This window comes from Lissotriton helveticus, chromosome 10, assembly GCF_964261635.1.
Source record: "Lissotriton helveticus chromosome 10, aLisHel1.1, whole genome shotgun sequence".
Taxonomy (NCBI): domain Eukaryota; kingdom Metazoa; phylum Chordata; class Amphibia; order Caudata; family Salamandridae; genus Lissotriton; species Lissotriton helveticus.
In genome coordinates this window covers 272,353,232-272,376,481 of record NC_136071.1, presented here as the reverse complement: position 1 = coordinate 272,376,481, position 23,250 = coordinate 272,353,232, and positions in this window count along the sequence as shown.

Sequence of the window (23,250 nt, the reverse complement as noted above, 5' to 3'; positions counted from 1 at the left end):
AAGTTTGGCGACACTTGTAGAGACCTACCTGCTTCTCTGGGGGCCTTATAACTTCGAGGCCGCATCTTTTTTCACCGGACCCGTTGCTCCAGCGCTGCTGTGCCCGCTCACCCCCCGCTGCGGCAAACCCAGAAACACCACTTCGGCCGTTGTGTGGGGGAGAGCCTGGGAAGACTTCAATCCCCAGCAGCACCCGCGGCTGGAAGCCGCATACCGGGTAAGCGCCACAGGAGGCGCATAAATATCCGCATCATCTCCGGTGGAGCGGGGAGATTCTTTGGAAAAGTTTGGCGACACTTGTAGAGACCTACCTGCTTCTCTGGGGGCCTTATAACTTCGAGGCCGCATCTTTTTCCACCGGACCCGTTGCTCCAGCACTGCTGTGCCCGCTCACCCCCCGCCGCCGCAAGCCCAGAAACACCACTGCGGCCGCTGTGTGGGGGAGAGCCTGGGAAGACTTCAATCCCCAGCAGCACCCGCGGCCGGAAGCCGCATACCGGGTAAGCGCCACAGGAGGAGCATAAATATCCGCATCATCTCCCGCGTCGCGGGAGCGTCCCGGGAGAAGCCCGGGACAAGGGCGGGCCCTCTGTGGCCCTCAGAGGCCGGAGGAGGCCGGGCAGGGCCACCCCCCCTTCACTTATGATTTGTTTAACTACTTGAGTTATTGCAATATAAGGAGTTCCTGAAACCTAGTACCTTGATAAATTGGCATTTATTTCCTTGTTGTACACATTTCTCAGTATAAGTGCTCTTAGAACATATCCTGACACAATCGCAGAACGATGTCTCAAACAGGCAGCAAGGGGAGGAAATCCTTAGTGGGTGGGTCAGTGAGAGGGACCCTTGACCATTTTATTACCAGAACGACTTCAAAACTGGAACAAGAAATAGCCATTACGGAGCGCCGGCTTTCAATTGAACTCTTAAACAAGCGCTCATCATTAGGATCCCTCCAACTAGCGACCACTCCGAATCTAGGGAAGGAAAAATCCATACATAGCGACATCAGTGTTCCTTCTTTATTCCAGGGTGCAAGATCCCGGTCAGACCCAAGCAGGACATATAGTAACTTGGACACTACCGTAGATTCTATATTAGAATTAATTTCCGAAGAATCAACTGCATATATCAGCCCAATGCCTATCCCAAAAAATAAACCCAGGGCTCCTCTACACCCGAAAGGATCTACACTAAAGAGAAAGAGGGCGGGAATCAGACAAAAGGGCAGGCATACTAAGTTAGCAAAGATTTCCCCACATCCTATAACAAGCAACGTCACAGGAATAGGGACTATCGCCCCAGTCCAGACACCCATGCCGATTCCCCCAATTCAAGAGCTTATGGGGAACATTGAAGTTCTAGTGAAGTCACTACTACTTCCTTTGCTAGAAAGGGTGAAATGGATAGCTGTCCACCTGGGGTCTATACAAGACGCAATTACTACCAACACTGTCCTTGTTAAGGACTTGGCAGGTGATGATAAGCGGGAAAAAACTATTACTGGGAAACCCAAAAAGAATAGTATAATTACTGTGAATGAAACCACAGAGTTGGCGATACTAGTACACGATAAAACACCAACCCCTCCGAAGCATAATAGCCACCAAATAGCACCAAGGACAGAAGGATCTGTAGGACATATAAATAAGCCAGGTAACCACCAGGTAGATAGTGCTAAGAAACCTCTTGACACTAAGAATTTTAAAGGCATCAACACACAAATAGACTTGCCGCCGGAAGCGGCCCCATATGTCGCAGTTTTGACAAGGGTTCCAGAATTAAGAACAGGGAAAACTGAAAGCTATTCCGAGCTTAAAAACAAAGTCATTTACTGGTTATGAAATAACAGACCCCTAACTCCTAACATAAATGGTGAAATCCTACATGTGAGGAGGTTGGGATGGGTCGGCCAGAGGCCTAAAGACATTCAGGGGGATGTAATAATTATCAATTTTTAGGACCTAAAAGATAATACCGTATCTAAATGATTGGTCCCGTCAGAATGGAGAGGTGGGAATCAGGATACATGACCTGAGTTATTTCTACCCTAGGTCCCTATTACCCCAGCAGCCCAGCTTAACGAACCCATATCAGAACATCATAGGGGGTCCTGTTGTCAAGATCAACACTGCAAATAGATTTGCCCCACTTATGGGACTGGAAGATGTCGATTGACATAACAACGTAACATCTACAACCCCAAACGCATTAAATTATACTGCTCCGCAAATTGTTGTTAAAGACCTCTTAGACTTTGCTAACCACTCCCGAGTGGGACATATAAATCGCACCGTCACCAAAAAATCTTATACTTTGGAGGCTTCTAGAAGCGGGTGTGGGGGGAGCAAGGATATGGTAAACCTGGCAGTAAACACCGCCCCACCCATTCCTATGAGTTTTCCTGTTGTGGGAAGCTCTGATATTATCATCCCCCACACCACACTCAATGAAGACTATAATATTAATAGGAAGCAAAAACAGGTTAAACCCACCTTAGATAATATCTATAAAATTAATGACATGGGAATCACACTTTCGCCGACATCCAGTCGGGCCACAAATTCCCCCGCTGAAATTGTTGACTGTGAGGGGCACCAATTTGTTACCAGCCTGGTTCCCTTACAGGGAACTTTAGAAACTGTTATAGCCACCGGCACAAAAAATGCTCCTATCACAGTATCGCCATCTTCCAGCAGTATTATTAGCTGGAATGTAGCGGGTCTTTCAGATAAAATCCACAATCCAGTATGGCGCGCAGTGGCTCTAAAACACAGCATTGTATGCGTCCAAGAAACATGGGCTAAAATGGAACAACACATCCGGGGTTATAAATCATTCCATACCCCAGCTATGCCCAGTCAAAGCGGCAGACACAAGGGGGGACTGTGTACCTATATTTCCTCCACTGTTGGATCCCCAATTGTCAAGTTTTTAACCGATGAATTTTTTCAAATAATAGTTACCTCCTGGGGATCCCTACAAAATATGATATTGGTAAACTTTTACAATAATATTCCCCCTGCTTTGACAGAGTATGTAATAAAAAAACTCCAGTCAAATCTCATAAAAATTGAAGAACAGAAGGCAGGAGATATGGCCTTGCTATGGGTAGGGGACTTCAATTGCTCCCTTTGTCTCCGAGGTACGGAAGATGTCTGTGGGATGAGGGATTCAAACGAGGGAGCCCCGACGCATTTCGCTCACTCGAAACTCGGGGGGCTCCTCAACTCTATTTCCTCCCACTTCATTTTGTCATTTGTAAATGAGCTCTGCACCCCAATTAAACCATTTAGACCCACCTTTAATGGGAAGGGTTGCAACTCAACCATTGACTTTATGCTTTTGTCATCTAGATATTCAGGGACTGTCCGTAACTGGGACACCATAAACAACCCCCTTAGCGACCATTATTCTATATCTATGATCTTGAAGTCCTCTGAGTCTACTTCAAGACCAACAAAAAATACTTTACATAGTATTACACCTAGACTAGCGGCTAGAAACGGGTTTTGTATTAAATGGGATAGGGTGGTGCCTACCAATTTCATTCAAACACTTGTGGGCAACACACTTGATGACATCTTAAATTGCCTCTGTACTGACGATGACCATCAAACAACAGTTGCTTCCTTTTTAAAAATCTGCACGGGAATAAAAAGTTTATTAACTAAAGTTCCACGCCACCCCCTAAAAGAGAATCCGGGTTGGTTTAACGGGAGCTGTACCAAGGCGCTTGTCGCACTAAAGAAAGCTCTTCACTCCTCCCCAAGGTCCAGGGAAATTATACAGTCAGCTAGGCGCACATATAGGGCTGCCTTAATTAGTAGGAAGAACGAGTTAAAATCCATGGCTTGGCTGGCTCTCCACGAAGCCTCAGAAAAGAAGGACAACATAGCCTTTTGGAAGCCAGTCAATGCCCCGTTCTTGCAAAACAGTAAGGCACCCCAAATCAACTTAGCTATTCCGGCAGAAACCTGGGTCAAACACATTGAAAGTCTATATAACAAGATTGATCTCCGAGGCCCAATGGTTAATGACCCGGATGCCCCGGCAGAACATATTCTGAGAAGCTCTTTTCCGCTGGAGATCCAGTTCCGCTACGAGGAAGTGATCAGGGCACTCAATGAAAGCCTGTTTGGGAAGGCACCGGGGCCAGACTGTGTCCCAATAGATCTATTTAAATCCATGACTTACCTATGGGCACCTATATTGACCAACGTGCTTAATTCCCTAAACAGTATAGGATTTATACCTACCTGGCCGGAGGCAATTGTAGTCCCGGTATTCAAGAAGGGGGACCGGAATGATCCTGCCTGCTACCGACCAATTTCTTTACTTGATGGTCTTATGAAGGTAGCAGGCAAAATCATTCTAAACAGAATACAGGACTGGTTGGAAGAGCAAGAGATCATCTCCAACCTACAATACGGCTTCAGGGCTGGAAAAGGAGCAGTAGAGCAGGGACTAAATCTGGCCCTAATAACAGCAAAATATACCCACGCCAAAAAAAGAAACCTCTTTGTAACCTATGAAGATTTAAGTTCCGCATTTGATTGCGTGGACCATGAGCTGCTCTGGACAACATTATCCGAAATCAGTCTAGACAGTCAAATTCTTATGTTCATCAAGGTGCTTTACCATGGGGCAGGTGCCCGCGTCAGATTCGGCCGGAGAGGCGAGTGCTCTGATATGTTCCGGATCCATAGAGGAGTAAGACAGGGGTGCATCATAGCACCCCTGCTTTTTACTCTATATATTACCAAAGTAGGGGGTTATCTTACTGACGCCTATCATGACTACCCCACAATTAACGGGTCATCCCTTCCAATACTTCTTTACGCGGATGACGCTGCTATAAGGTCTCAGACAAGGGTTGGCCTGCAGAGAGGGGTGGAAAAATGTTCTGAGTTCATGAAAATTAGAGGTCTCCATGTGAACGTCTCAAAAACATATACCATGTCGTGCGGAATCAAGAACAGGAGGGTACCTTGTCCAATCGTTTTAGATGGCAGAAGGGTGGAGGTTCTCGACAGTTTTTGCTACCTCGGTATAAATTTTGAAAGAAGGGGCTCCTGGAAACCAGCTGTAACCGCCAGGGGGCATGCGTTCTCTAGAGCCACTGGTGCCCTGATAAATTTTGCAAAAAAACTTGGCGGTCAGAGAACTGCTTCAAGTCTATAAAGCTAAATGCATCCCGACAGGCACATATGGGGCAGGCCTCTGGGGGTCGGAACAGGTGGACTCCATTCAACGTATTGAAAAACGTTTCCTCCGCTATTTATTGGCTGTACCAAGGAGCACGGCAACATATGTAGTACATAATGAACTAGCCTTGCCATACATCACAGACATTAATAAATCTTCTCCTGTCTTGGTATGGCATAATGTCTGGGTTAACCCAGAGACCAGCATGAATAGAGCCGTACTGAAAGACTGCCTGGCATTAGATGGAGTTGTCAGCATCAAATGGCTCAGTTATGTCAAAGACTTACTGAATGACATTGGTCACCCTGAATATTTCTCTAACCCAGACAGTATGCTGACTGTGCCCAGAAAAGTGTTGAAGCAACTTCTCCTATTTCATTTAGAGACCAAAAGATGGCGGGTGGAAAAACACAAGAGAACGGTCATACAACATCACTTGATCACTCCCACTAAGGGGATTCAACTTTATCTTTCCATTGAACAACCTCCTTTCAATTGCATGCTTTTGTCCCGTTTCCGTACAGATACTTTTTTTTTCAGGTTAATAAGCTTTCCCCACTGCAATGACAGGTTTAGAGAAGATAGACTTTGTCCATGTGATAACATCTCCTACCAGTCAAACATCCATTGCATTCTTTTCTGTACTTTTTATAGCTACCCAAGGGTTTGCTTATTAAAACCTTTACTTGTATCATGGGGCCTGCGAACTTGTAGAGGAGCATACGAAAAACTAAAATGTTTAGACAATGTAAAAACCATTGCAGTTGTATCCACTTTTCTGAGGGCGATTGTTAGAGCTAGAAATATGATGAAATCTCTACATGAATCAGAATGGGCATAGTATGAATTATGTAAATTACTACCATGAACACCCTTACGGTCTTGTTGTAAACTACTTGATCTCCCCAGACCTTTTATCTTTTTATAATGTATCGTACACTTTTAAACATTGTCTTTTTAAAGTATTTATTGTTCATGTACTGGAATCAATTTTTAAATGTATTATTCTCAGTATCTTTTATGATTTTGTTTTTGACAAATCGAATAAAGCTTATCAAAATGAAAATGAAATGAATGAATATAGCACACATTTCCAGCAGGGTGGCTAGTGAATGCTGGATTCGGTAAGGGGGGATGTGCTACTAGGTTGTGAGGCTTTGAAGGACAGCTGTGCTGGGACAAAGGTTTGGGGAAGAAAAGAAGCCTGAGAATCGATTTAAACGGCACAGGACAGATTGTTGGTGAAGGTACCTCTAGCCAATCAAGCGAGGCATCTCAGGAGTATTATATTACCTGAGAGCAGGGCGTGGATGAATTAATTCATAAAAAGGCTACAACCACTTATTTTGAAAGCCATAATAACCTGAAATCTGTACGAAACCTTGGCAGAATTGTGATATCTCGACAAGAAGAGAAGTTGAGTAAGAGTGGAGAGTGAATTAGGGGAGTATGGGAAGGGGTTGAAGCAACCTGTATGGGATACTCCTGGTCCCGCTACAGGGGGAGCATTAGCCAAGGAATTGTGAATGTGGTCTGAGTAGCACAGATGCGGCTTGCAGCTTTTTGGTGAAAACTCTAGTGTCTCCTACCTCACTTAACGTAAATATTCTACGGAGGTATCAAAGAAACGCATTTCGTGGGCTACATTAATGAGAACTTGTGCCGTGAAAAATACAAAAGTTAACAGGGGCCGCAGTTAGCCTGATGAGAATTTAACGAGTAAGGACTGACAACAAATGGAGAGGCAGTGGTTACCCTCAACTGATATGCTCTCTCTGTAAACACCTCTCCTAATTTGTTCTATCAGTGACCCTTGCACAAGCCCTGCAACATCCATTCTGCTTTGTTGACAACTGCAGATCAGTTGCTGGATCAACTGGCTGGTATCACAGTTATGTAGCACGGCAACAAGGGGAAATTGATGTACCCTCTATCTTCTATTGGAGGCCCTAAAGGGTCCAAGGAGAAACAAAGTTGGTTGTTCAAGTACAAAGCAAGGGTGATGAGCAATTTGATACAACAGGGCCAGCTCTAGTTAGAATACCAACTCCCCTTTGGGAAATGGAATTGTGAAACAAACCATGGCTTCTCTCGTAGCAGCTACATCTCCTCTCCAGATGCCTTAATTTGAGACAAAACTATAACAGATGCACTGTGTACAATGTGAGAAGTTAGTGGAACATTTTACTGGCAAAATAGAGGATATCTACTGGCACTTCCCATCGGAAGCTCCCATGGCGAGGCTAGACAGTTTATCATTTCCAGTTGTTAGCAGCCTCATGCTGGCACTCAATATGCGTCCTTCCTTTAATCTGCCTGAGCTGCTTACCCTTTGTAGGCAAGTAAAATCTGGCTCACCTGCAGATCTGCTTACACTTCATGACCTTCTCCTCCCACCTTGCTTGGATCTGATCAATCTCTTCTTGTCATCAGCATGTGTGCCCAGTCCTTGGTAGCATGCCAAGGTTATTCCCATCCTGATAAAACCTTTCTTGGATTCCTCCAAGCCTGAACATTTCTATCTATTTCTCTCCTCTCTTTTCTTGCGAAGGTTACAGAGAGACATGATAATGCTATCCTGAACAAGTTACTGGATGATAATCACATGTTGGATATCTCCCACATAGTTTCAGGTCAAGGACTAGCATTGAATCTGTGCTTCTCGAAGTCACAAAGCAACTCCATAATGCCCTGGCTGAAGGCCAATATTCAGACCTGATCTTGTTGGATTTGAGTGCCGCATTTGATACATTGTGTCACAAATTCTTATGCAGCACTTACAAAGCATTGGTATAGGTGGGGTGGCATTGTTCTGGTTTGCGTCATTTCTATCTAAATGCTCCTTCCAGGTCATTTACCCACCCACAGCTCTCAATCTTACATTTTACCCAATGGCGTTTCCCAGGGCTCTTCATTGAGCCCCACTTTCTTCAATATTCATATCCAACCATTTGCAGTTTATCAAAACCACAGGGATTGAGCTGATATCCTATGCTGATGACACTCAGCTTTTGCTTTTATTTACAGAACACCCAACGCATGACCGGTCTAATTTCCAAAGAGAACTTCTAGTGATTCCAGAATGGATGAATGCCAATTGCCTCCACCTGAATACAAAATAAACAGAAGTCCCCCTACAGTGAAAAACACCCATTCTTGGGTTGACCACTGGTGGCCCCTTTCTTTTTGGCCTTCTTCTTACCCAAGTCCTCCATAAAAAATTCTTGGAGTTGTCATGGACAGTACCCTGGCCTTTGAGGCCCAAGCTAAATTGGTACAGGCACTTGTTTTAGGATTTTGAGAAGCCTCAAAGCCATTCTTGCCCTCTTTGACTCTAGCTCCCGACAAGTGATCATTCAGGCATTCATTCTATCTCGGCTAGAATATTATAACATCTTGTACTTACAAACCAACAAGTCATTCATCAGAAGACTCCAGCCTAGCCAAAATGTGGTAGCCAGTCAGTTTTTTTCTCTCTCTAAGTTTTCCCCTGTTTATGGTATTCTTTATAAACTACATTGGCTTCCAGCGGAAAAGTGCTTCCACTTTAGGACCTTGTGTGTTGCTCATAAGATCCTGTACTCTGAGAGGCCCCCCATTTTTTCTCACTAATGGCCATCTCGCCCTCTTTGTTCAGCTGATCTTAGTTGGCCACTGTCAATTGAGTCAGGAGAGCAAGAACTGGAGGCCCAATCCTTTCGCGCAAAGGCTCATTTTCTTTGGAATTCGCTACCTCTTCCTATCAGGAACACTGAGAACCATCTGCACTTAAGTAAATCCACATATACATGGCTTTTCTCCACCAAATGCCTGTCTTCTTCTATTTGGCCGCTAGTAAAGCTTATCGATCTTTAGTATCCAGCGCTGGGAAGCCCGTTTGTTGGGACAGCTATGTGCTTTAAAACCCCATAACATAACATATAACATATGTGTATCAACTTGGAACTGCACAACAAATATTCATTCCAAACTCTGCTTTTGAAACATCGAATCCCAGATCTCATGACTGCAATGCCAGTCATTCATTGCTGTACTCTTTGTAATAGCCAACTTTATTATGAACACCATTCCTGATTATTTTCAGGTTCTCTCAATGTTATGATCTTGGTCATTCACATCCACGTACTAAACTCTCCAATTAATATCCAGAGCTTTGCTAATAACACCGTTATTCATTCATCCATACTTCTGTACTTGACAATGCATACATCATTCAACGCTGTCAAGTCAAATTGTGGCATCATGATGAAGTTTTCTAATACTTTGCAGTTCCAGAGAGTACGGTAGATACAAGACCTAAATCTTTGTTATGCCATTCTGAAACATTGTGAGATCAGTAGGAACCTTGGATGATCAACATGATAAATCTTGTGTAACCGCAGAAATGTTGTCAACTGTAAACAGTTGGCAGAATGAGATATAATTACCATTTTCCATCCTGTGCAAGAAAAAATAGTACTCACTAGGAACATTATGCACCCTTTAAAACAATGCCTGTAGTCGCGCTGAGCAATTGATTAACAGTGTTCAAATTATTGTGCCATGATGCAATAACCAGAGATAGAAAATTGGGGTAAGGGAAAATACCTTCCAATATACAGTAGAATCAATGTATCCCAGTTGTTTGCTGAAGTGCAGATTGCTTGTAGATTTGTCTAAGTCCTTGCATCAAAAAACTCAAAAGGCCCTTTTTATATGTAACAAATTAGACAGTCATTGATGACTGGCAGTTGCTTAATAAAAAGTATTTTGAAACACTTTAGGACCAATTCACAAAATGCACTTTGTAGTATGTTTAGTAGAACTGTAATAGTACTACTCATGAACTACAAAATGCTACTCACAAACCTACATATGAAGACCTCCCCTCTCTTGTCTCTTCGTCTTTTCTATTCAGAGCTCTCCAGCCTGATAGTGGGGGATTGGCACACGTGCACTCCTACATTTTGTAGTAAATGTAGGAGCTGCAAGGGGGAATGGCTGTTGTATTGAGAATACTTACTACAAAATGGCAAGGGTTTAGTGAGGGTTAAGGAGGGGTTAACAGCTGGTTGCAAATAGGGGTGGGTAGAACTCAAGGAGTATCCCTCTGCGGAATTCCACTGAGTTATATGAAAATTCTGCAAGATTCTACAGAGGTCCCCAAATGGTAGAATTAGGCACATCACACTGCTCGTGCAGATTTTCAACGCCAGGAGCATGTTCTGTGGTGAAACATCAATGCGCTTGGCACCACATGGTGTGCAAAAGGACACCGCTTCTAAAGCTGATTTTGCTTCCACTCAAGTAAATGTTCTACTCTGATCGCAAACGCTCACTTTGGAGAAATCTCGCCAGATGCCTGCCTAGCGACCGAAAATCGTGCTGGGGACACCCAAGCTCGCTCACCAGCTTAAAATTGGAAAGCTGCATGCAAGAAACATGCAAGTTACATGCATAACGCAGAGTGGCCAAAACTCCACTAACTGCGCCGATGGAGCAGAATTATCACCCACCCCTAGTTACGAAGAGTTTAAAGAAGGACAAAAACCGACCACTAAAGATTAAACCCATGCTAGTCAAAAATTACCCTAACAGTCCTAGGTGAACTCCAGTTCAGACCTGAGGAAAGTCCAACACCCAACATGGCCAACTACTGAAACTGTAACACCCCTCATAGAAAATAATGAAGGTAAGGCTTGAAATAAAACTCTATAGGAAATTGTGTTAAAATAAATTAGCATTTTGTTTTTTAAAATATATATGAATACATTTTATTTACTGGTAAAAATATATATGATAATTAGAAAAAATCTCCAGCAACTTCCGATCGTGTTCTGGAAATTGGTCGTTGTTCAATTCCTGTTGGATCAGAAAAATACCCATACTCTTCCGTATGCTAATGGAGTACAAACCAGAAAAGCACACCAATTGATCTACAACACATCTCAAATGGAAGAAAAGCTGCAAACATCTAACCGCAAAACAACAAGAGGGATGCAAACTGACAGCAAAAGTAACACATTTCAAAATAGAAATAGCGATCAAGCTGATATAATTTATTATTCCAGGAAATTATTTGAGGTCCCTAAGAATAGCTGCGAGCTAACTACAACTCCTCAGTACTATCCTATTTTTACTCGAAAAGCAGTATCAGTGCATTCGGAAAAGGGTACTTGACCTTATACATGCACTCCCTACCCTCCAATCTCTATCATCTTCTGAATTAAAATTGGTATCCTTTCTGACTTCTCTACAGTGCAATTCAAATTCTGGTCTGGTGTGATACCTGCAATTATCTTAAACAAAAGCAAAATTCTCCATAAGTTCGGATTTGACATCATCTGAGTTAGACAAAAGATTTAGGGGCATATTATCAAGAACGGTGATAAAATTATCGCCGCTTTAGCGGTAGGAAACTGCAGCTAAAACGGCGATAATGGGCTTGATATTATGTCCTTGTGAATTCCCATAGCATCCCAGGTTCTGGGCCGCTATGGGAATTCACAAGGGCATAATATCAAGCCCATTATCGCCGTTTTAGCGGCAGTTTCCTGGCGCTAAAGCAGCGATAATTTTATCGCAGTTCTTGATAATATGCCCCTTTATGGTACTCCCAAAGGCACCAACAGTTCTAAAAACAGAGGCTTCTCATGCTCTGATCAAATTAACTTAATAGAAGGTTTTCTAAAACTCCAAGTCGACAAATTAACAACTTATATAACAGACGGTGAAAGACAGATATGGAATCATAGCCTTCTTGAACTCACAAAATCAAAACAGGATAATCCTTGGTTGTGGCTTTCAGACTATTTAAATGCAAACAGGCAGGGACGAGGCGCAAATCTCCTCTTTTATCGACGATTCCTCCACAAAGAGCATTCTTATTTTCTAATGGAATATCGCAGGACTGGACCCATAAAATTACAATCTCCTTTGAAAAACTCCCCAAAAATCGTGTGCCTCCAGGAAACCTGGTCTCTCGGAAATTTTAATCAAAATGATTACTTTACATTTGAAATCCCAGCAACAAGAGTAGGTCGAGGTCATACAAAGGGGGGGGGGGGGCGTCCGCAGATTTTATTAATGGAAGACATATAGTGGAAATTTCCAAGAATTCATCTGGGTAGCAACAATGTGCAATTCCTAAATATAAATACTCAAAAAGAAAGTTACTAACTGCCTGAATCCATATTTCTTTTTAAGATCTTTCCCCCACCTGTTTCCGTATTTAACCCCATGCTTGTAAAAATATATGACCAGAATGAATCAACAATAGAAGCATATGATAATTCCCATGTCATCATAACAGGAAACTTTATTGCAAAAATATTGAATCCAGTGACAAAATCCGGTAGAAATAGAGATGCAGAAGTTGCCTGGTCAATACCAACTCCTATTTTCCCCAATGTCATAAAAGCAGAAAAACGAGGGAAAATCCTACTGGAGCTAACTAACAGAGTCAATAAAGCAATCCTAAAAGGAAGATTGGATGCCGATGTACCTGCAAGTTTCACAAGAAGGGGAGTCCATGACAGTTCTATATTAGATTACATAATTTGCAGTCCCTCTCTCTTCCAAAAATTAACTACCTCAGTACTCATTTTTCACATGAAAACGAACATGCATTAATTCATCTGAAGCTTGACTTAAAGCTTTTTTCCATCTCTCCATGGACGCTGTCTCAGATGAATGGTGAGACCATGGTAGACTCAAAGTGTGATCGGGAAATCTGGAACACGGCCAGTATAAACAAAATAAACTAGGCAATATCCTCTCGACAGCTCAGGTCGCCAGACGTCAATATCAGCCCAATTAAGCATTTCGAGGAAACCCTCTTATCGATAATCAATCTACTACAAAAGAAGGTCAGTCAGTATCCATAATTCACCATTCAAGATAAAGAAGATCTCTTGGGGCGGTGGGGTATTTCTAAAAAAAGGAACCAGCTAATTAGACTACAATTTCACCTTTTCCAGCCCCAGAAACTCATAAATAACTCTCTTGATAAAAACTACAAAGAATTAATAATGGAAAAACCCAGAGTGGCCTCGGAAAAAAATTGGATGGAATGATATAGGACAGCCACCTTCAAAAAAACACCAAACAATTTTGGTGCCTCATCACTAAAGGAATGGGAAGTTTTAAATCCTTAAAGGCCATATCGGTTTCACAGAATGACTGGGAAAGTTACCTACTTGAGCTCTACAAAACAAACACAGTTTGTCCTGAAAGCAGCAGCACATGCAACCTGAGCTCGTTTGATGAATTTGCAGAACTTCTAAACTCTCCTTCAGAAAAGCAAATCGAGTCTTATATCAAGAAGGCTAGGACCTCAGCACCTATGGGCCCAGTAAAAATACTTCAAAGTAATCCAGTGAAATGGAACACGTTCTTGGTGCCCCTCTTTCTTTACTGTTACAACACTGGCCATATTCGCTACTCATGGACAAGAAGTAAAATCATCCCAGTACAAAAAAATGGGACTCATCTCAATCCCAGGAACTACCATCAAATTGCACTCCTGGATGCCACAGGGGAAATCTTCCCAGCAAGTATCCTCAACCACTTAAATTAATGGGGTTCCTCCAGGGACATAATCCCAATGTTCCAAGCAGGCTTTCATCCCAACCACCCTGTGATTTTTAATATAGGTATTTTATAGACAATCATTGATAAGTACATAATAACCAAGTCACAGGTAGTATACAGTCTTTTTGTCGTGTTCTCCACAGCATTTAACAGGGTTGACAGACCCGCTCTTTGGAGGAAACTAAAGAAAATGGGGACACCAGATGCACTCCTCAGGTTGATTGTTGCCCTCCACACATCAACATGCTGTAAAGTTCAGATGAGAGGTGATAAAGGTTTGACTCACACAATACCCACCTCCAACGGCCTCCATTAGAGTTGCCTATTAGCCCCCTCTTGTTTTCTCTTTTTTTAAGCGAGTTACCAGAGAGCTTTACTAAAGTAAAGAATTTCCCTCCCAAAATAGCCTCTGTAAACATACATGTGTTATGTATGCTGACGACATGATACTTTTCAATCTTACCCCGTGGGCGCACAGAGACTCTCACAAAGTATTCAGAAGAAAACCACCTAAAACAAAGGTAGTACCATTTAGGGGAAGGAAACAACATGCTCACTTTGAGTAGAACTTAGACTGCACAACAATTGAGGTGGTAAAAGCGTTCCCTTACCTAGGAAGTAAATTCACACTTACAATAGACTAATCAAAAAGCAGTAGCACATATTAATGCCGTAAAAAGATTTTATTCTTCTTCGGGCAAGAGACATTTCCATTTTCATCATGAAGTATATTGGGCAAAAATTCCACCTACCCTAACTTATGCCATAGAGTATATTCCCATTGATAGATGGAACATACTGAATATCAGCGAAGGTAAATTACTACGAAAAAAAATGCTACTGAGTCATGCCACTATGGGACAGATCCTTTGCTTAGAGCTTTCAATTGTAAGGGCATTCTCAATAGCTCTGGCTAGCATAATCAGATGGGCATTTAAACTCTTGAATGCAGAAGAAAGCTCCTTAAGGGTCTTATTGAAACACAAAAACGTTAAGGCGGGTAAAAAACAAGACATTTTTAGCAGAAATTTTAAGACAGCCATAGAATACTTCCAATGTACCAAAAGCATTCTTCAATTCGAATATGTGACGTTTTTCCGCATACAAATACCCCACATACCATCACTCCGCAAAAATGATTCCGCAAATACTATCACTCCGAAAATTAAAACAATGCAGTACACTTTTTCTGAAAAGCATGATCCCTGATTGAGCTTGAAAAGGCAATCTGCTCCCAACTATCTCATTATAAATCTCTCGTATCAACTATTGAGTTTAAGATCGACCAAAAGTATGTGAGATTTACCCTAGAGCACAGTATTTGATGGTTCATCATCATGTTTCGATTAGGTATATTACCTCTAAAGCCCTATTGAAGGAGATGGAGTGATTTAGTTTACAGTACAGGCGCATGTGACAAATGTAATAGAGTAGTCCAGGATTTAATACATGGTTTTTATTCATGTTCTAATAAGGCGGTAGTACAGGCCAGAAACAGTTTTTTAAAACCTATTGCTTTTAGATGTAATCTCTCGACCTAATGACTTGATCGTCTTTTTTAAATCTCAGCCGAAAGAATTTTTCTGTTATAAAAATTGTACACATTTATGAAATCTTTTTACCAGTATTTTAAAAGGAAAGTTCTTATTAATATATCAATAGCAGAATTTTATAAAATAAAGTGTTTGATTCATGTATTTATTCCAATTGTTGATCTCCGAAGAGGTCTAAATCAATACAAATTGTCAGCCCATTATATAATAAAAAAAACAAAATATTTTATTATAATTTGTAAAACACTTTTTAAAATTAAAAAATAAATTTAACTTTTAATGTTTTGTATAATATTGAAATTCATTGTAATTAATTATATACATAACATGGTAATTTTAAATACACATTACCATAAGCAGTTTGCTGTAGGTGTCTTTAAATAAATAATGATACATCAATTGAATATTTTTTAAATTGATAACATTTTTAATACACTTTTAAGATAATAGTGCTGTAACATTCGCTTATTTGTCCTAGTTATATAACATTTATAAAAATAAATTAGATTAATTTTTAATCTGAAAATAATTTTACTAAATTGTTTTAAATATAATAAGCTTTTTTACTTTTCCCTACTACTTTATGATCGGGAGATCTCCACTCCAGTGGTGGAGACCACCGCCAAAGTGTGAAAAGTTACTAGTAGTGTCTGTACACTTGTTGATTAGGCTCCACACCCTGGTTTCACGGAATGAGGACAGGTAAGACTATAATTTCAAGCAACTTTACACCCGGAAATGATGAATTAGCAAAAGTAGTAAAGTTACTAAAAAGTGTAAAAGTAAATATTGTGGTAAATAAAATATTACCCTGGCATAATTTCTAGGCATTAACAATTAGCATGTATCAAATGAGAGGCAGAGAGTCCGTGGTGTCCAAGTTAAAAGGGCTTTATTCCAAAAACTCGAGTTAAGGGAGAATCTGTTCCATCACCACTGAGGTTCAGGAAGGGTCTTCTAACATTATTTACAGAGAACAACACATATATACATTTTTCCTTGTACATAGGGAGGAGCGCTCCAGGCAGAGCATGAAAGAAAGAGATAAGAGCATGTGGGCGTGCATGAGGGTGTACACTTGATGAGTCACAGGTGGGTGATAGGTGGGTGGCTACATAGAGGAGGGGTTACATGGCAGGCTGGAACTTTGCCCTACTTGTGCACGCAATTTGAGCATGACGTGCAATTGACGTGTAACTGGGAGGAGAGCTGACTTTCAGTCTAGTAGAGAGAACTTTAGTGTCAAGGCGACCCTGCACGTCTGGTACTAACTGATATCTTAAGTCAGGGGATGTATTATCTGAAGCAAAGGTTGCTCATCACTAGAATCAGAAAAAGCATATATTTCTTCGTTCATTGCGTGGGGGCTGTGAGCTTTCTATGGATGCAAGCACTGTGATTTACTTCAATGGAGACAGAGAGGCTAGGCCCTATCTTCCGCGGACGGGTTCTGTTTACCTTCCTCACTGGGCAGGAATGTGACTCTGTACAGCAGGCAGATAACTGTTATTCATAATACAGTCTTGGCAACCCTTGCTGGGTCTCTTTCGGCTGAGCTAGAAGTATGCGAGGTCAGAGATACGTAACTGCAGCTTTCAGTGTGTCAGGAGTCATGAAAACTCTAATTCAGAAAGTGGCTCAGACTGAACCACAAAAAGGGTTCATTACGATATTTATTTAAAAGTGCACAATGCAAATACATGGGCCTTCATGTTAGCTTAACGTTTGGGATACTTGATGACAGGCACCTTAATGCAGGACGTGATTTCAGAGGCCTTGTGATTCAAGCCACTAAGAAAAATATGCATGGGTGACATGCACATACATGTAACATAGGGTACACGTAGGGGGCATCTTGGTCAGGCAAAATTTCATTTTCCTCATTCCCTCCTTGTCCCCTACTTAACCCTTCAGGATACATCTATATTCATGAGACCGTATAGTTGATCATACAGCATCATTTGTTCGTCCTTAACCATTTGTATACTTGGATGTGGAACACATGCAGTTGCACACAGGCCGCAAATGGCTGGGCCACACTGCAGACAGAGACAGCAACCAAATACCATAAGTAGGATCATTCCTAGGAAGGACAACACTTTCCATCCCCAAGCAGATATCACACCCCAGAGCCAACTGGACCAAGTCCATGTGCCTGGGTCTTGATGTATGCCATGAGCAATCTTGTGGAGCCTTGTTATCGCTGCATACACAGATGGCGCATTATTTGGGATGAAAACGCAACAACTAGATCGGATCACGCTACAAGCTCCGCCCCTATCCGCCAAGATGACGTCTAGAACGAGGCGATTTTGAAGAACAACAAGTCTCATAGCAGACTGTTCCTGGGTCAAGTTCGCCAGGGCAGATGCAGTCCCATTCACTACTGCTTCCAGAGTCCTTGTTAACCTGCGTATCAGTTTACTGTTTTGGACGGGACCTATGAAGAAAAATAATCCTTTGTTGAAATCTGTATATTGCTCCCAAGCTGTTTCAGTCTGATCAATCCCTGAGGCATCTGTCTCTCTCCTTACTCTAACATGTTCTAGTCGTGAATCTCTATGATAATGGGATGGGGCCAAGAATACAGGTGGTAATAAGAATCCTATATAACAAGTCCCACCCCAGTCTAAGGGCAGATGTACATAGGCTGTCTGACCGCAAATGAAATAGGTATGGCGTGATGTTTTGAAAGAAGAAAGTCCTTTATCATTAAACTCTACTACAACTTTACACTCGCTGTGTCCCATATGTACTGAGCCTTTCTTATTAACACATAAATCACCTTTTGCTGGTAGAACTGAAATAAACGGTGGACCTGTATTTTGCTTGGGCTGAACGTTTAACATTATAAAATTAACGGATGCATTTCCCTGCTCGTACTCTTCATTCTCTAGATCGGTTCCCTTCCTTTGGGGAAATCCGTCTTTGTCTGGAAAACATGCTTCATTCATTACTTTATTCAGGTTTCCATATATCCAGCCACCTGGATAAGCTATGTACTTTCTATCTATTGAGGTCATTAAGGCAAACCATGCTCCACATGAACCATTGTGTGAGAACGGTAGAGGATAGAAGGGCAGAACTCCCTTCGTCTTTTGATAAGGAGGCAGTTGGCCACATACCCAGCAATCAGTCGCATTGCTGGTCTGGTGAGAATGGTGTAACATTTGAATAAAAGTATTGTTACGCAATGCAAGTCGATATGACAATTCATGAGGTGGCAGTTCACTAAATGTATGCTCTGTGGTGCTGTTACTGGAAGAGAGTATATGTGAGGAAATAGGAAAGAAAACATGTAGTAATAAACTGACACAGATTATAACAATGCACAGAATAAAAAGAATGATCAAAGTAACTATACATCTACTGTGTAATAACTTGCAGTATTTTGATTTCAACTTGTTTTTCTTACTATTCTCGTCTGTGATCTTATACATGTCAGAAATCTAGTCTAACCGATTCACCACCGAGTGGACTTAAACAATTAAACTACGTCTGACTTACTAGATCTTAACTTAGACCTATACTCCTGCTGTGGAGTCTTTTCTAGTAAAGGTGGCGCAGGCGGCGCAAGCGGCGCAAAGTCTGTATTGTTTTTAGTGTTTTTAGTGTCTGTATCTTTTACTAAAGTACCAGATTGTCCAAAGTGTCTTTTACAGTGCTGAGCATGGATCCATCCTTTGCGTCCCTCCACCTTCAGCGCGGTCCTTGTTGTAAGAAGCACTAATTTCGGGGTCTTCCAGCGAGGTTCGAGGGGGCTTGAACGGTCAAAATTCCGGACACATACAAAATCGCCTGGTGATATGGCATGCTCCTTGACCTGGGTGTTGTCAGGGAAGGCGGCAGCAACCTGTGAACGACAAGAGAGTAGTGCAGACATCAAGGAAGCCAGGTAATCTGTCAGCATGTTACTGTCAACATCAGTTATTCTTTTAGGCATAGGCGTACCCCACATATTTGGCGGTCTACCGAAGACTACTTCATACGGGGATAGGCCTGTTCTGGAATGAGCTACCATACGCATGTAAAAGAGGGCAACCGGTAAAGCTACCATCCAATCCACGCCTTTTTCTGCACATCTCTTAGCAAGTTTTGTTTTGATTGTCTGATTATGTCTTTCTACAAGGCCTGCTGCTTCAGGGTGTCTTACACAATGGAATTTCCAAGTATATCCTAACAGAAGAGACACTTGTTTCATTAATTCAGAGGAAAATGGCTGACCGTTATCGGAATATACGACCCGAGGCAATCCATACCTGGGGAAGTACTCGCGCACTAATTGCCTGGCTGTTGTCACAGCAGTATAATCTGGAACTGGATATGCTTCTGTCCATCTAGATAGTGCACACACAACTACCAAGACATACTTGTAACCTCTACATCTGTTCATTTGGATATAATCCATCTGGAGGACCTCAAAAGGGTGGTCAGGAGGATGAAATCCGCCTTGTTCCACCGGAATGCCTTTTCCTGGATTGAACTGGCAACAGATCATACATGTTCGTACTTTCTGTTTTGCTGCTGCACGCATGTGCTTGTTAAACCAAATATTCTGCAAGCTGTCTATCATTGCCTTTTCTCCCAAGTGTGCTGGACTATGTGCTGTGTTTATGATTACTTGTACCCTAGAATCTGGAAGAAACCATGTACCTTTTCCCTTAGTCATCCAACCTTGTTCAGTCTGGACCCCTCCTTGTTCAGTCCATTTCTTTATCTCATCTGCAGTGGCATGTGTCTGTATGTCGAGTACATCTTGAGTGGGATCCCTGACTGTCATACATGTTGTCAGTAATGGTACCTCTGTCCTTGTCGCGTCTGTTGGTGTCTGGGCTGTCTGGGCTGTAAGTTTAGCTGTTCGGTCTGCCAGGTCATCACCCTGGGAAATGGTGTCTGTAACTTTGGTGTGAGCTTTGCACTTCAGGATAGAAATGGCTGTAGGTAAATGTATTGCTTCCAACAGGGCTTGAATGAGCTGGCCGTGCTGGATCTTGGTCCCATGGGAGGTCAAGAAACCCCTCTCCCTCCATAAGACCCCGAAATCATGAACAACGCCAAAGGCATATTGTGAGTCCGTATAAATGTTTACTTTCAAGTGCTTAGCTCTTATGCAGGCTTGTGTCAGAGCGATGAGCTCTGCTGCTTGTGCTGATAGTGTGTCTATTTTCTGCGTCTCTATGACTTTAGTAGCAGTGGTCACAGCATATGCTGCTACTAATTCTCCTGCACTCGTTCTCATGCATGATCCATCTACATAGAGCGTTAAGTCTGGGTCTGGAAGTGCAATATCTGTCAGGTCTTGTCTTGGTTTCGTCACTATATTATTACTTCCACACAGTCGTGTGGCGGTGCATTTACTGTACTTGAGGGCAAAAGTGTTGCAGGATTCAGAATATTACAATGTCTGATCTCTATGTGTGGTTGAAATAATGTCAGTTCATATCCTGTCAGTCTTGCTACAGTCAAATGTTGTGTCTGTGTCCTGTTTAAGAGAACCTCCACTGCATGTGGAACCTGTACTGTCAGAGGGTGACCCAACACTATCGAGTCACTTTGTCTGATGGCTAGGGCTGTTGCTGCAACTGACTTCAGGCACGCAGGCAGAGCCTGGGCCACCGGATCTAGTGTACTAGAAAAATAAGCGCAAGGCTTGTGTTTTCCTGCTTGATCTTGTGTAAGGACAGATAACGCTGTTCCATCTCGTTCAGTCACGAAAAGCATAAAAGGTTTACTGTAACTTGGAGTCGCTAAAACTGGCGCTTGACATAATGCTCTTTTTAATTCCTCAAATGCCAAGGTGTGTTCTTGTGTCCAAGGGAGGACAGTCGGAGTGGCTGCCTCCTGTGTAGTTAACTGTATGAGTGGTTTGGCTAGATATGCATACTGGGGAATCCATTGCCTACAGTATGAAGTGAGGCCAATAAAAGCATGTACCTCCTTCTGTGTCTTGGGCTGTGAAAGGTTAGCAATGAGCTGTATACGGTCTTGTGTTAACTGTCTACCCTCCTTGGAAAGCAAGTGTCCAAGGTACACCACTTGCTTTTCACAGAATTGCAACTTGGAAGGGGACACCTTGTGCCCTTTGTCAGCCAGAAAATGTAAAACTGTCAGTGATGCATTCTCGCATTCTGGTTCTGATCGTGCTGTAATCAGGATGTCATCTACGTACTGAAGTAGCGCAGTGTTGGCAGGCATGTGAACACTGTCTAGCTGTCTTTTTAATGCTTGACTGTAAATGCTAGGGCTTTCTGTAAAACCTTGAGGAGCTCTTGTAAAGACAAAGCTACGCCCTTTTAAACTAAATCCAAAAAGGTATTGGCTATCTGGATGAATGGGTACACTAAAGAAAGCATTCTTCAAGTCTATGACAGTGAAGACTGTGGCCTCAGAATCAATAGCAGTCAATAATGAAGAAATGTCTGGCACCACTGGATATTGTGGTACTACACATTTGTTCAATTCTCGTAGGTCAATAATTAGTCGGTACACTGGCAGTACACTAGGGTCAGATCGTTTAAGGATAGGGATGACAGGCGAGTTACATACATTCGAGTCAGTCTCTACCACTACTCCTCGTGCAATAAGTTTGTCAACTAATTTCAATAAGGCTGTTTCGGCGTCAGGTGGTAACTTGTATTGTCTAATACGTGGAAGTACTACTCCTGCTTTGAGTGTAACATGGTGTGGCGTTATGTCCATGTAACCTACGTCAGTCGGTCCTTGTGCCCATAGAGTCTGTGGCACATTCTTGAGTCTGTGGTCAAAATCAGTCAGTACATAATGACCTTTAAAATCACGTAAGAACAGGCGTACTCCTTCTGGAGAGCAGCAAATAACTGCTCCTAGGTCTTTTAATGTCTTCATACCAAGTAAGTTTTCTGGACATGACTTAGTAAGTAGCAAGTCTGTGGTACGTGACAGTGGACCAACTCCTAGGGAAACTAGTTTCGATACTTCATTAACAATAGGCTTTCCTGAAAATCCCAGGGAAACATTCTGTGAGCCTGAGAGAGGTGCCCCTGGAACCTCGTCATGACTGATGGTAGTCCTGCTCGCCCCTGTGTCAATCAGAAATTTTCGGTCTTGTCCTAATACATGACTATGTACATACGGACCCTCTTGATCTACAGGAACCTCAATAAGGGGCAAGCCTACTTCCCTCTCGAGGCTGTTTCATGAGAACTGTTGATACTCAGGATAGTCAGACTGTGTGTACTGATACATTTGTGGTGTGCCCTGTACAGGCGGTGGTGGAGGAAAATTCGCTACTGTTTGTTGTGCGTTCTGTTGCGTGCTATTCTGTCTAGGAGTGTACTGTCGTTCTTTTGTCTTGCCTGTAGCTATATTGTGTTTCAGAATAGTGCAGTCCTTTACAAAGTGACCTGGTTGTTTGCAATAATTACAGTTCCCCTTGACAGGTGTCGTGCTATGTTTGTTTGAATTCGCCGGTACCGTCTGGGCAACCAGCACTTTTATTTTTGTCTCTTTCATGCGTCTCTTTTCATGGTCCTGCTCTTCTCTAATCCTGTTCTGGTGATACTGTAACATCTGTAACATTTGTGAAGGGCTGTTTGCTTGCCAAGTACTCTCAACCTTCAGTACTCTATTCTTGATCTGGGGCAAGGAATTCTCAACTAATTTGCTCACAAAAATATGTGGAAATGACTCGCTACCTGGCTTAAGGCCACTATTAATAGTAAAGCATTTCTCAAACCTAGAATAGAAATCACTTGTGTCCTCGTCTTGCTTTTGTTTACATGCTGAAATAGCATCCCAGTCTTCCTTTTTAGTAATCAATAATCTCGGCAAAACTTGTATCAGGAATTCAGGTAGTTCTCTAGCTCTTTCCCCAAGACCAACTCCAGGGAGCCTGCCTTTTTCTTCTGTTTCCAATGCATCCCAACGTAACTTTTTATCA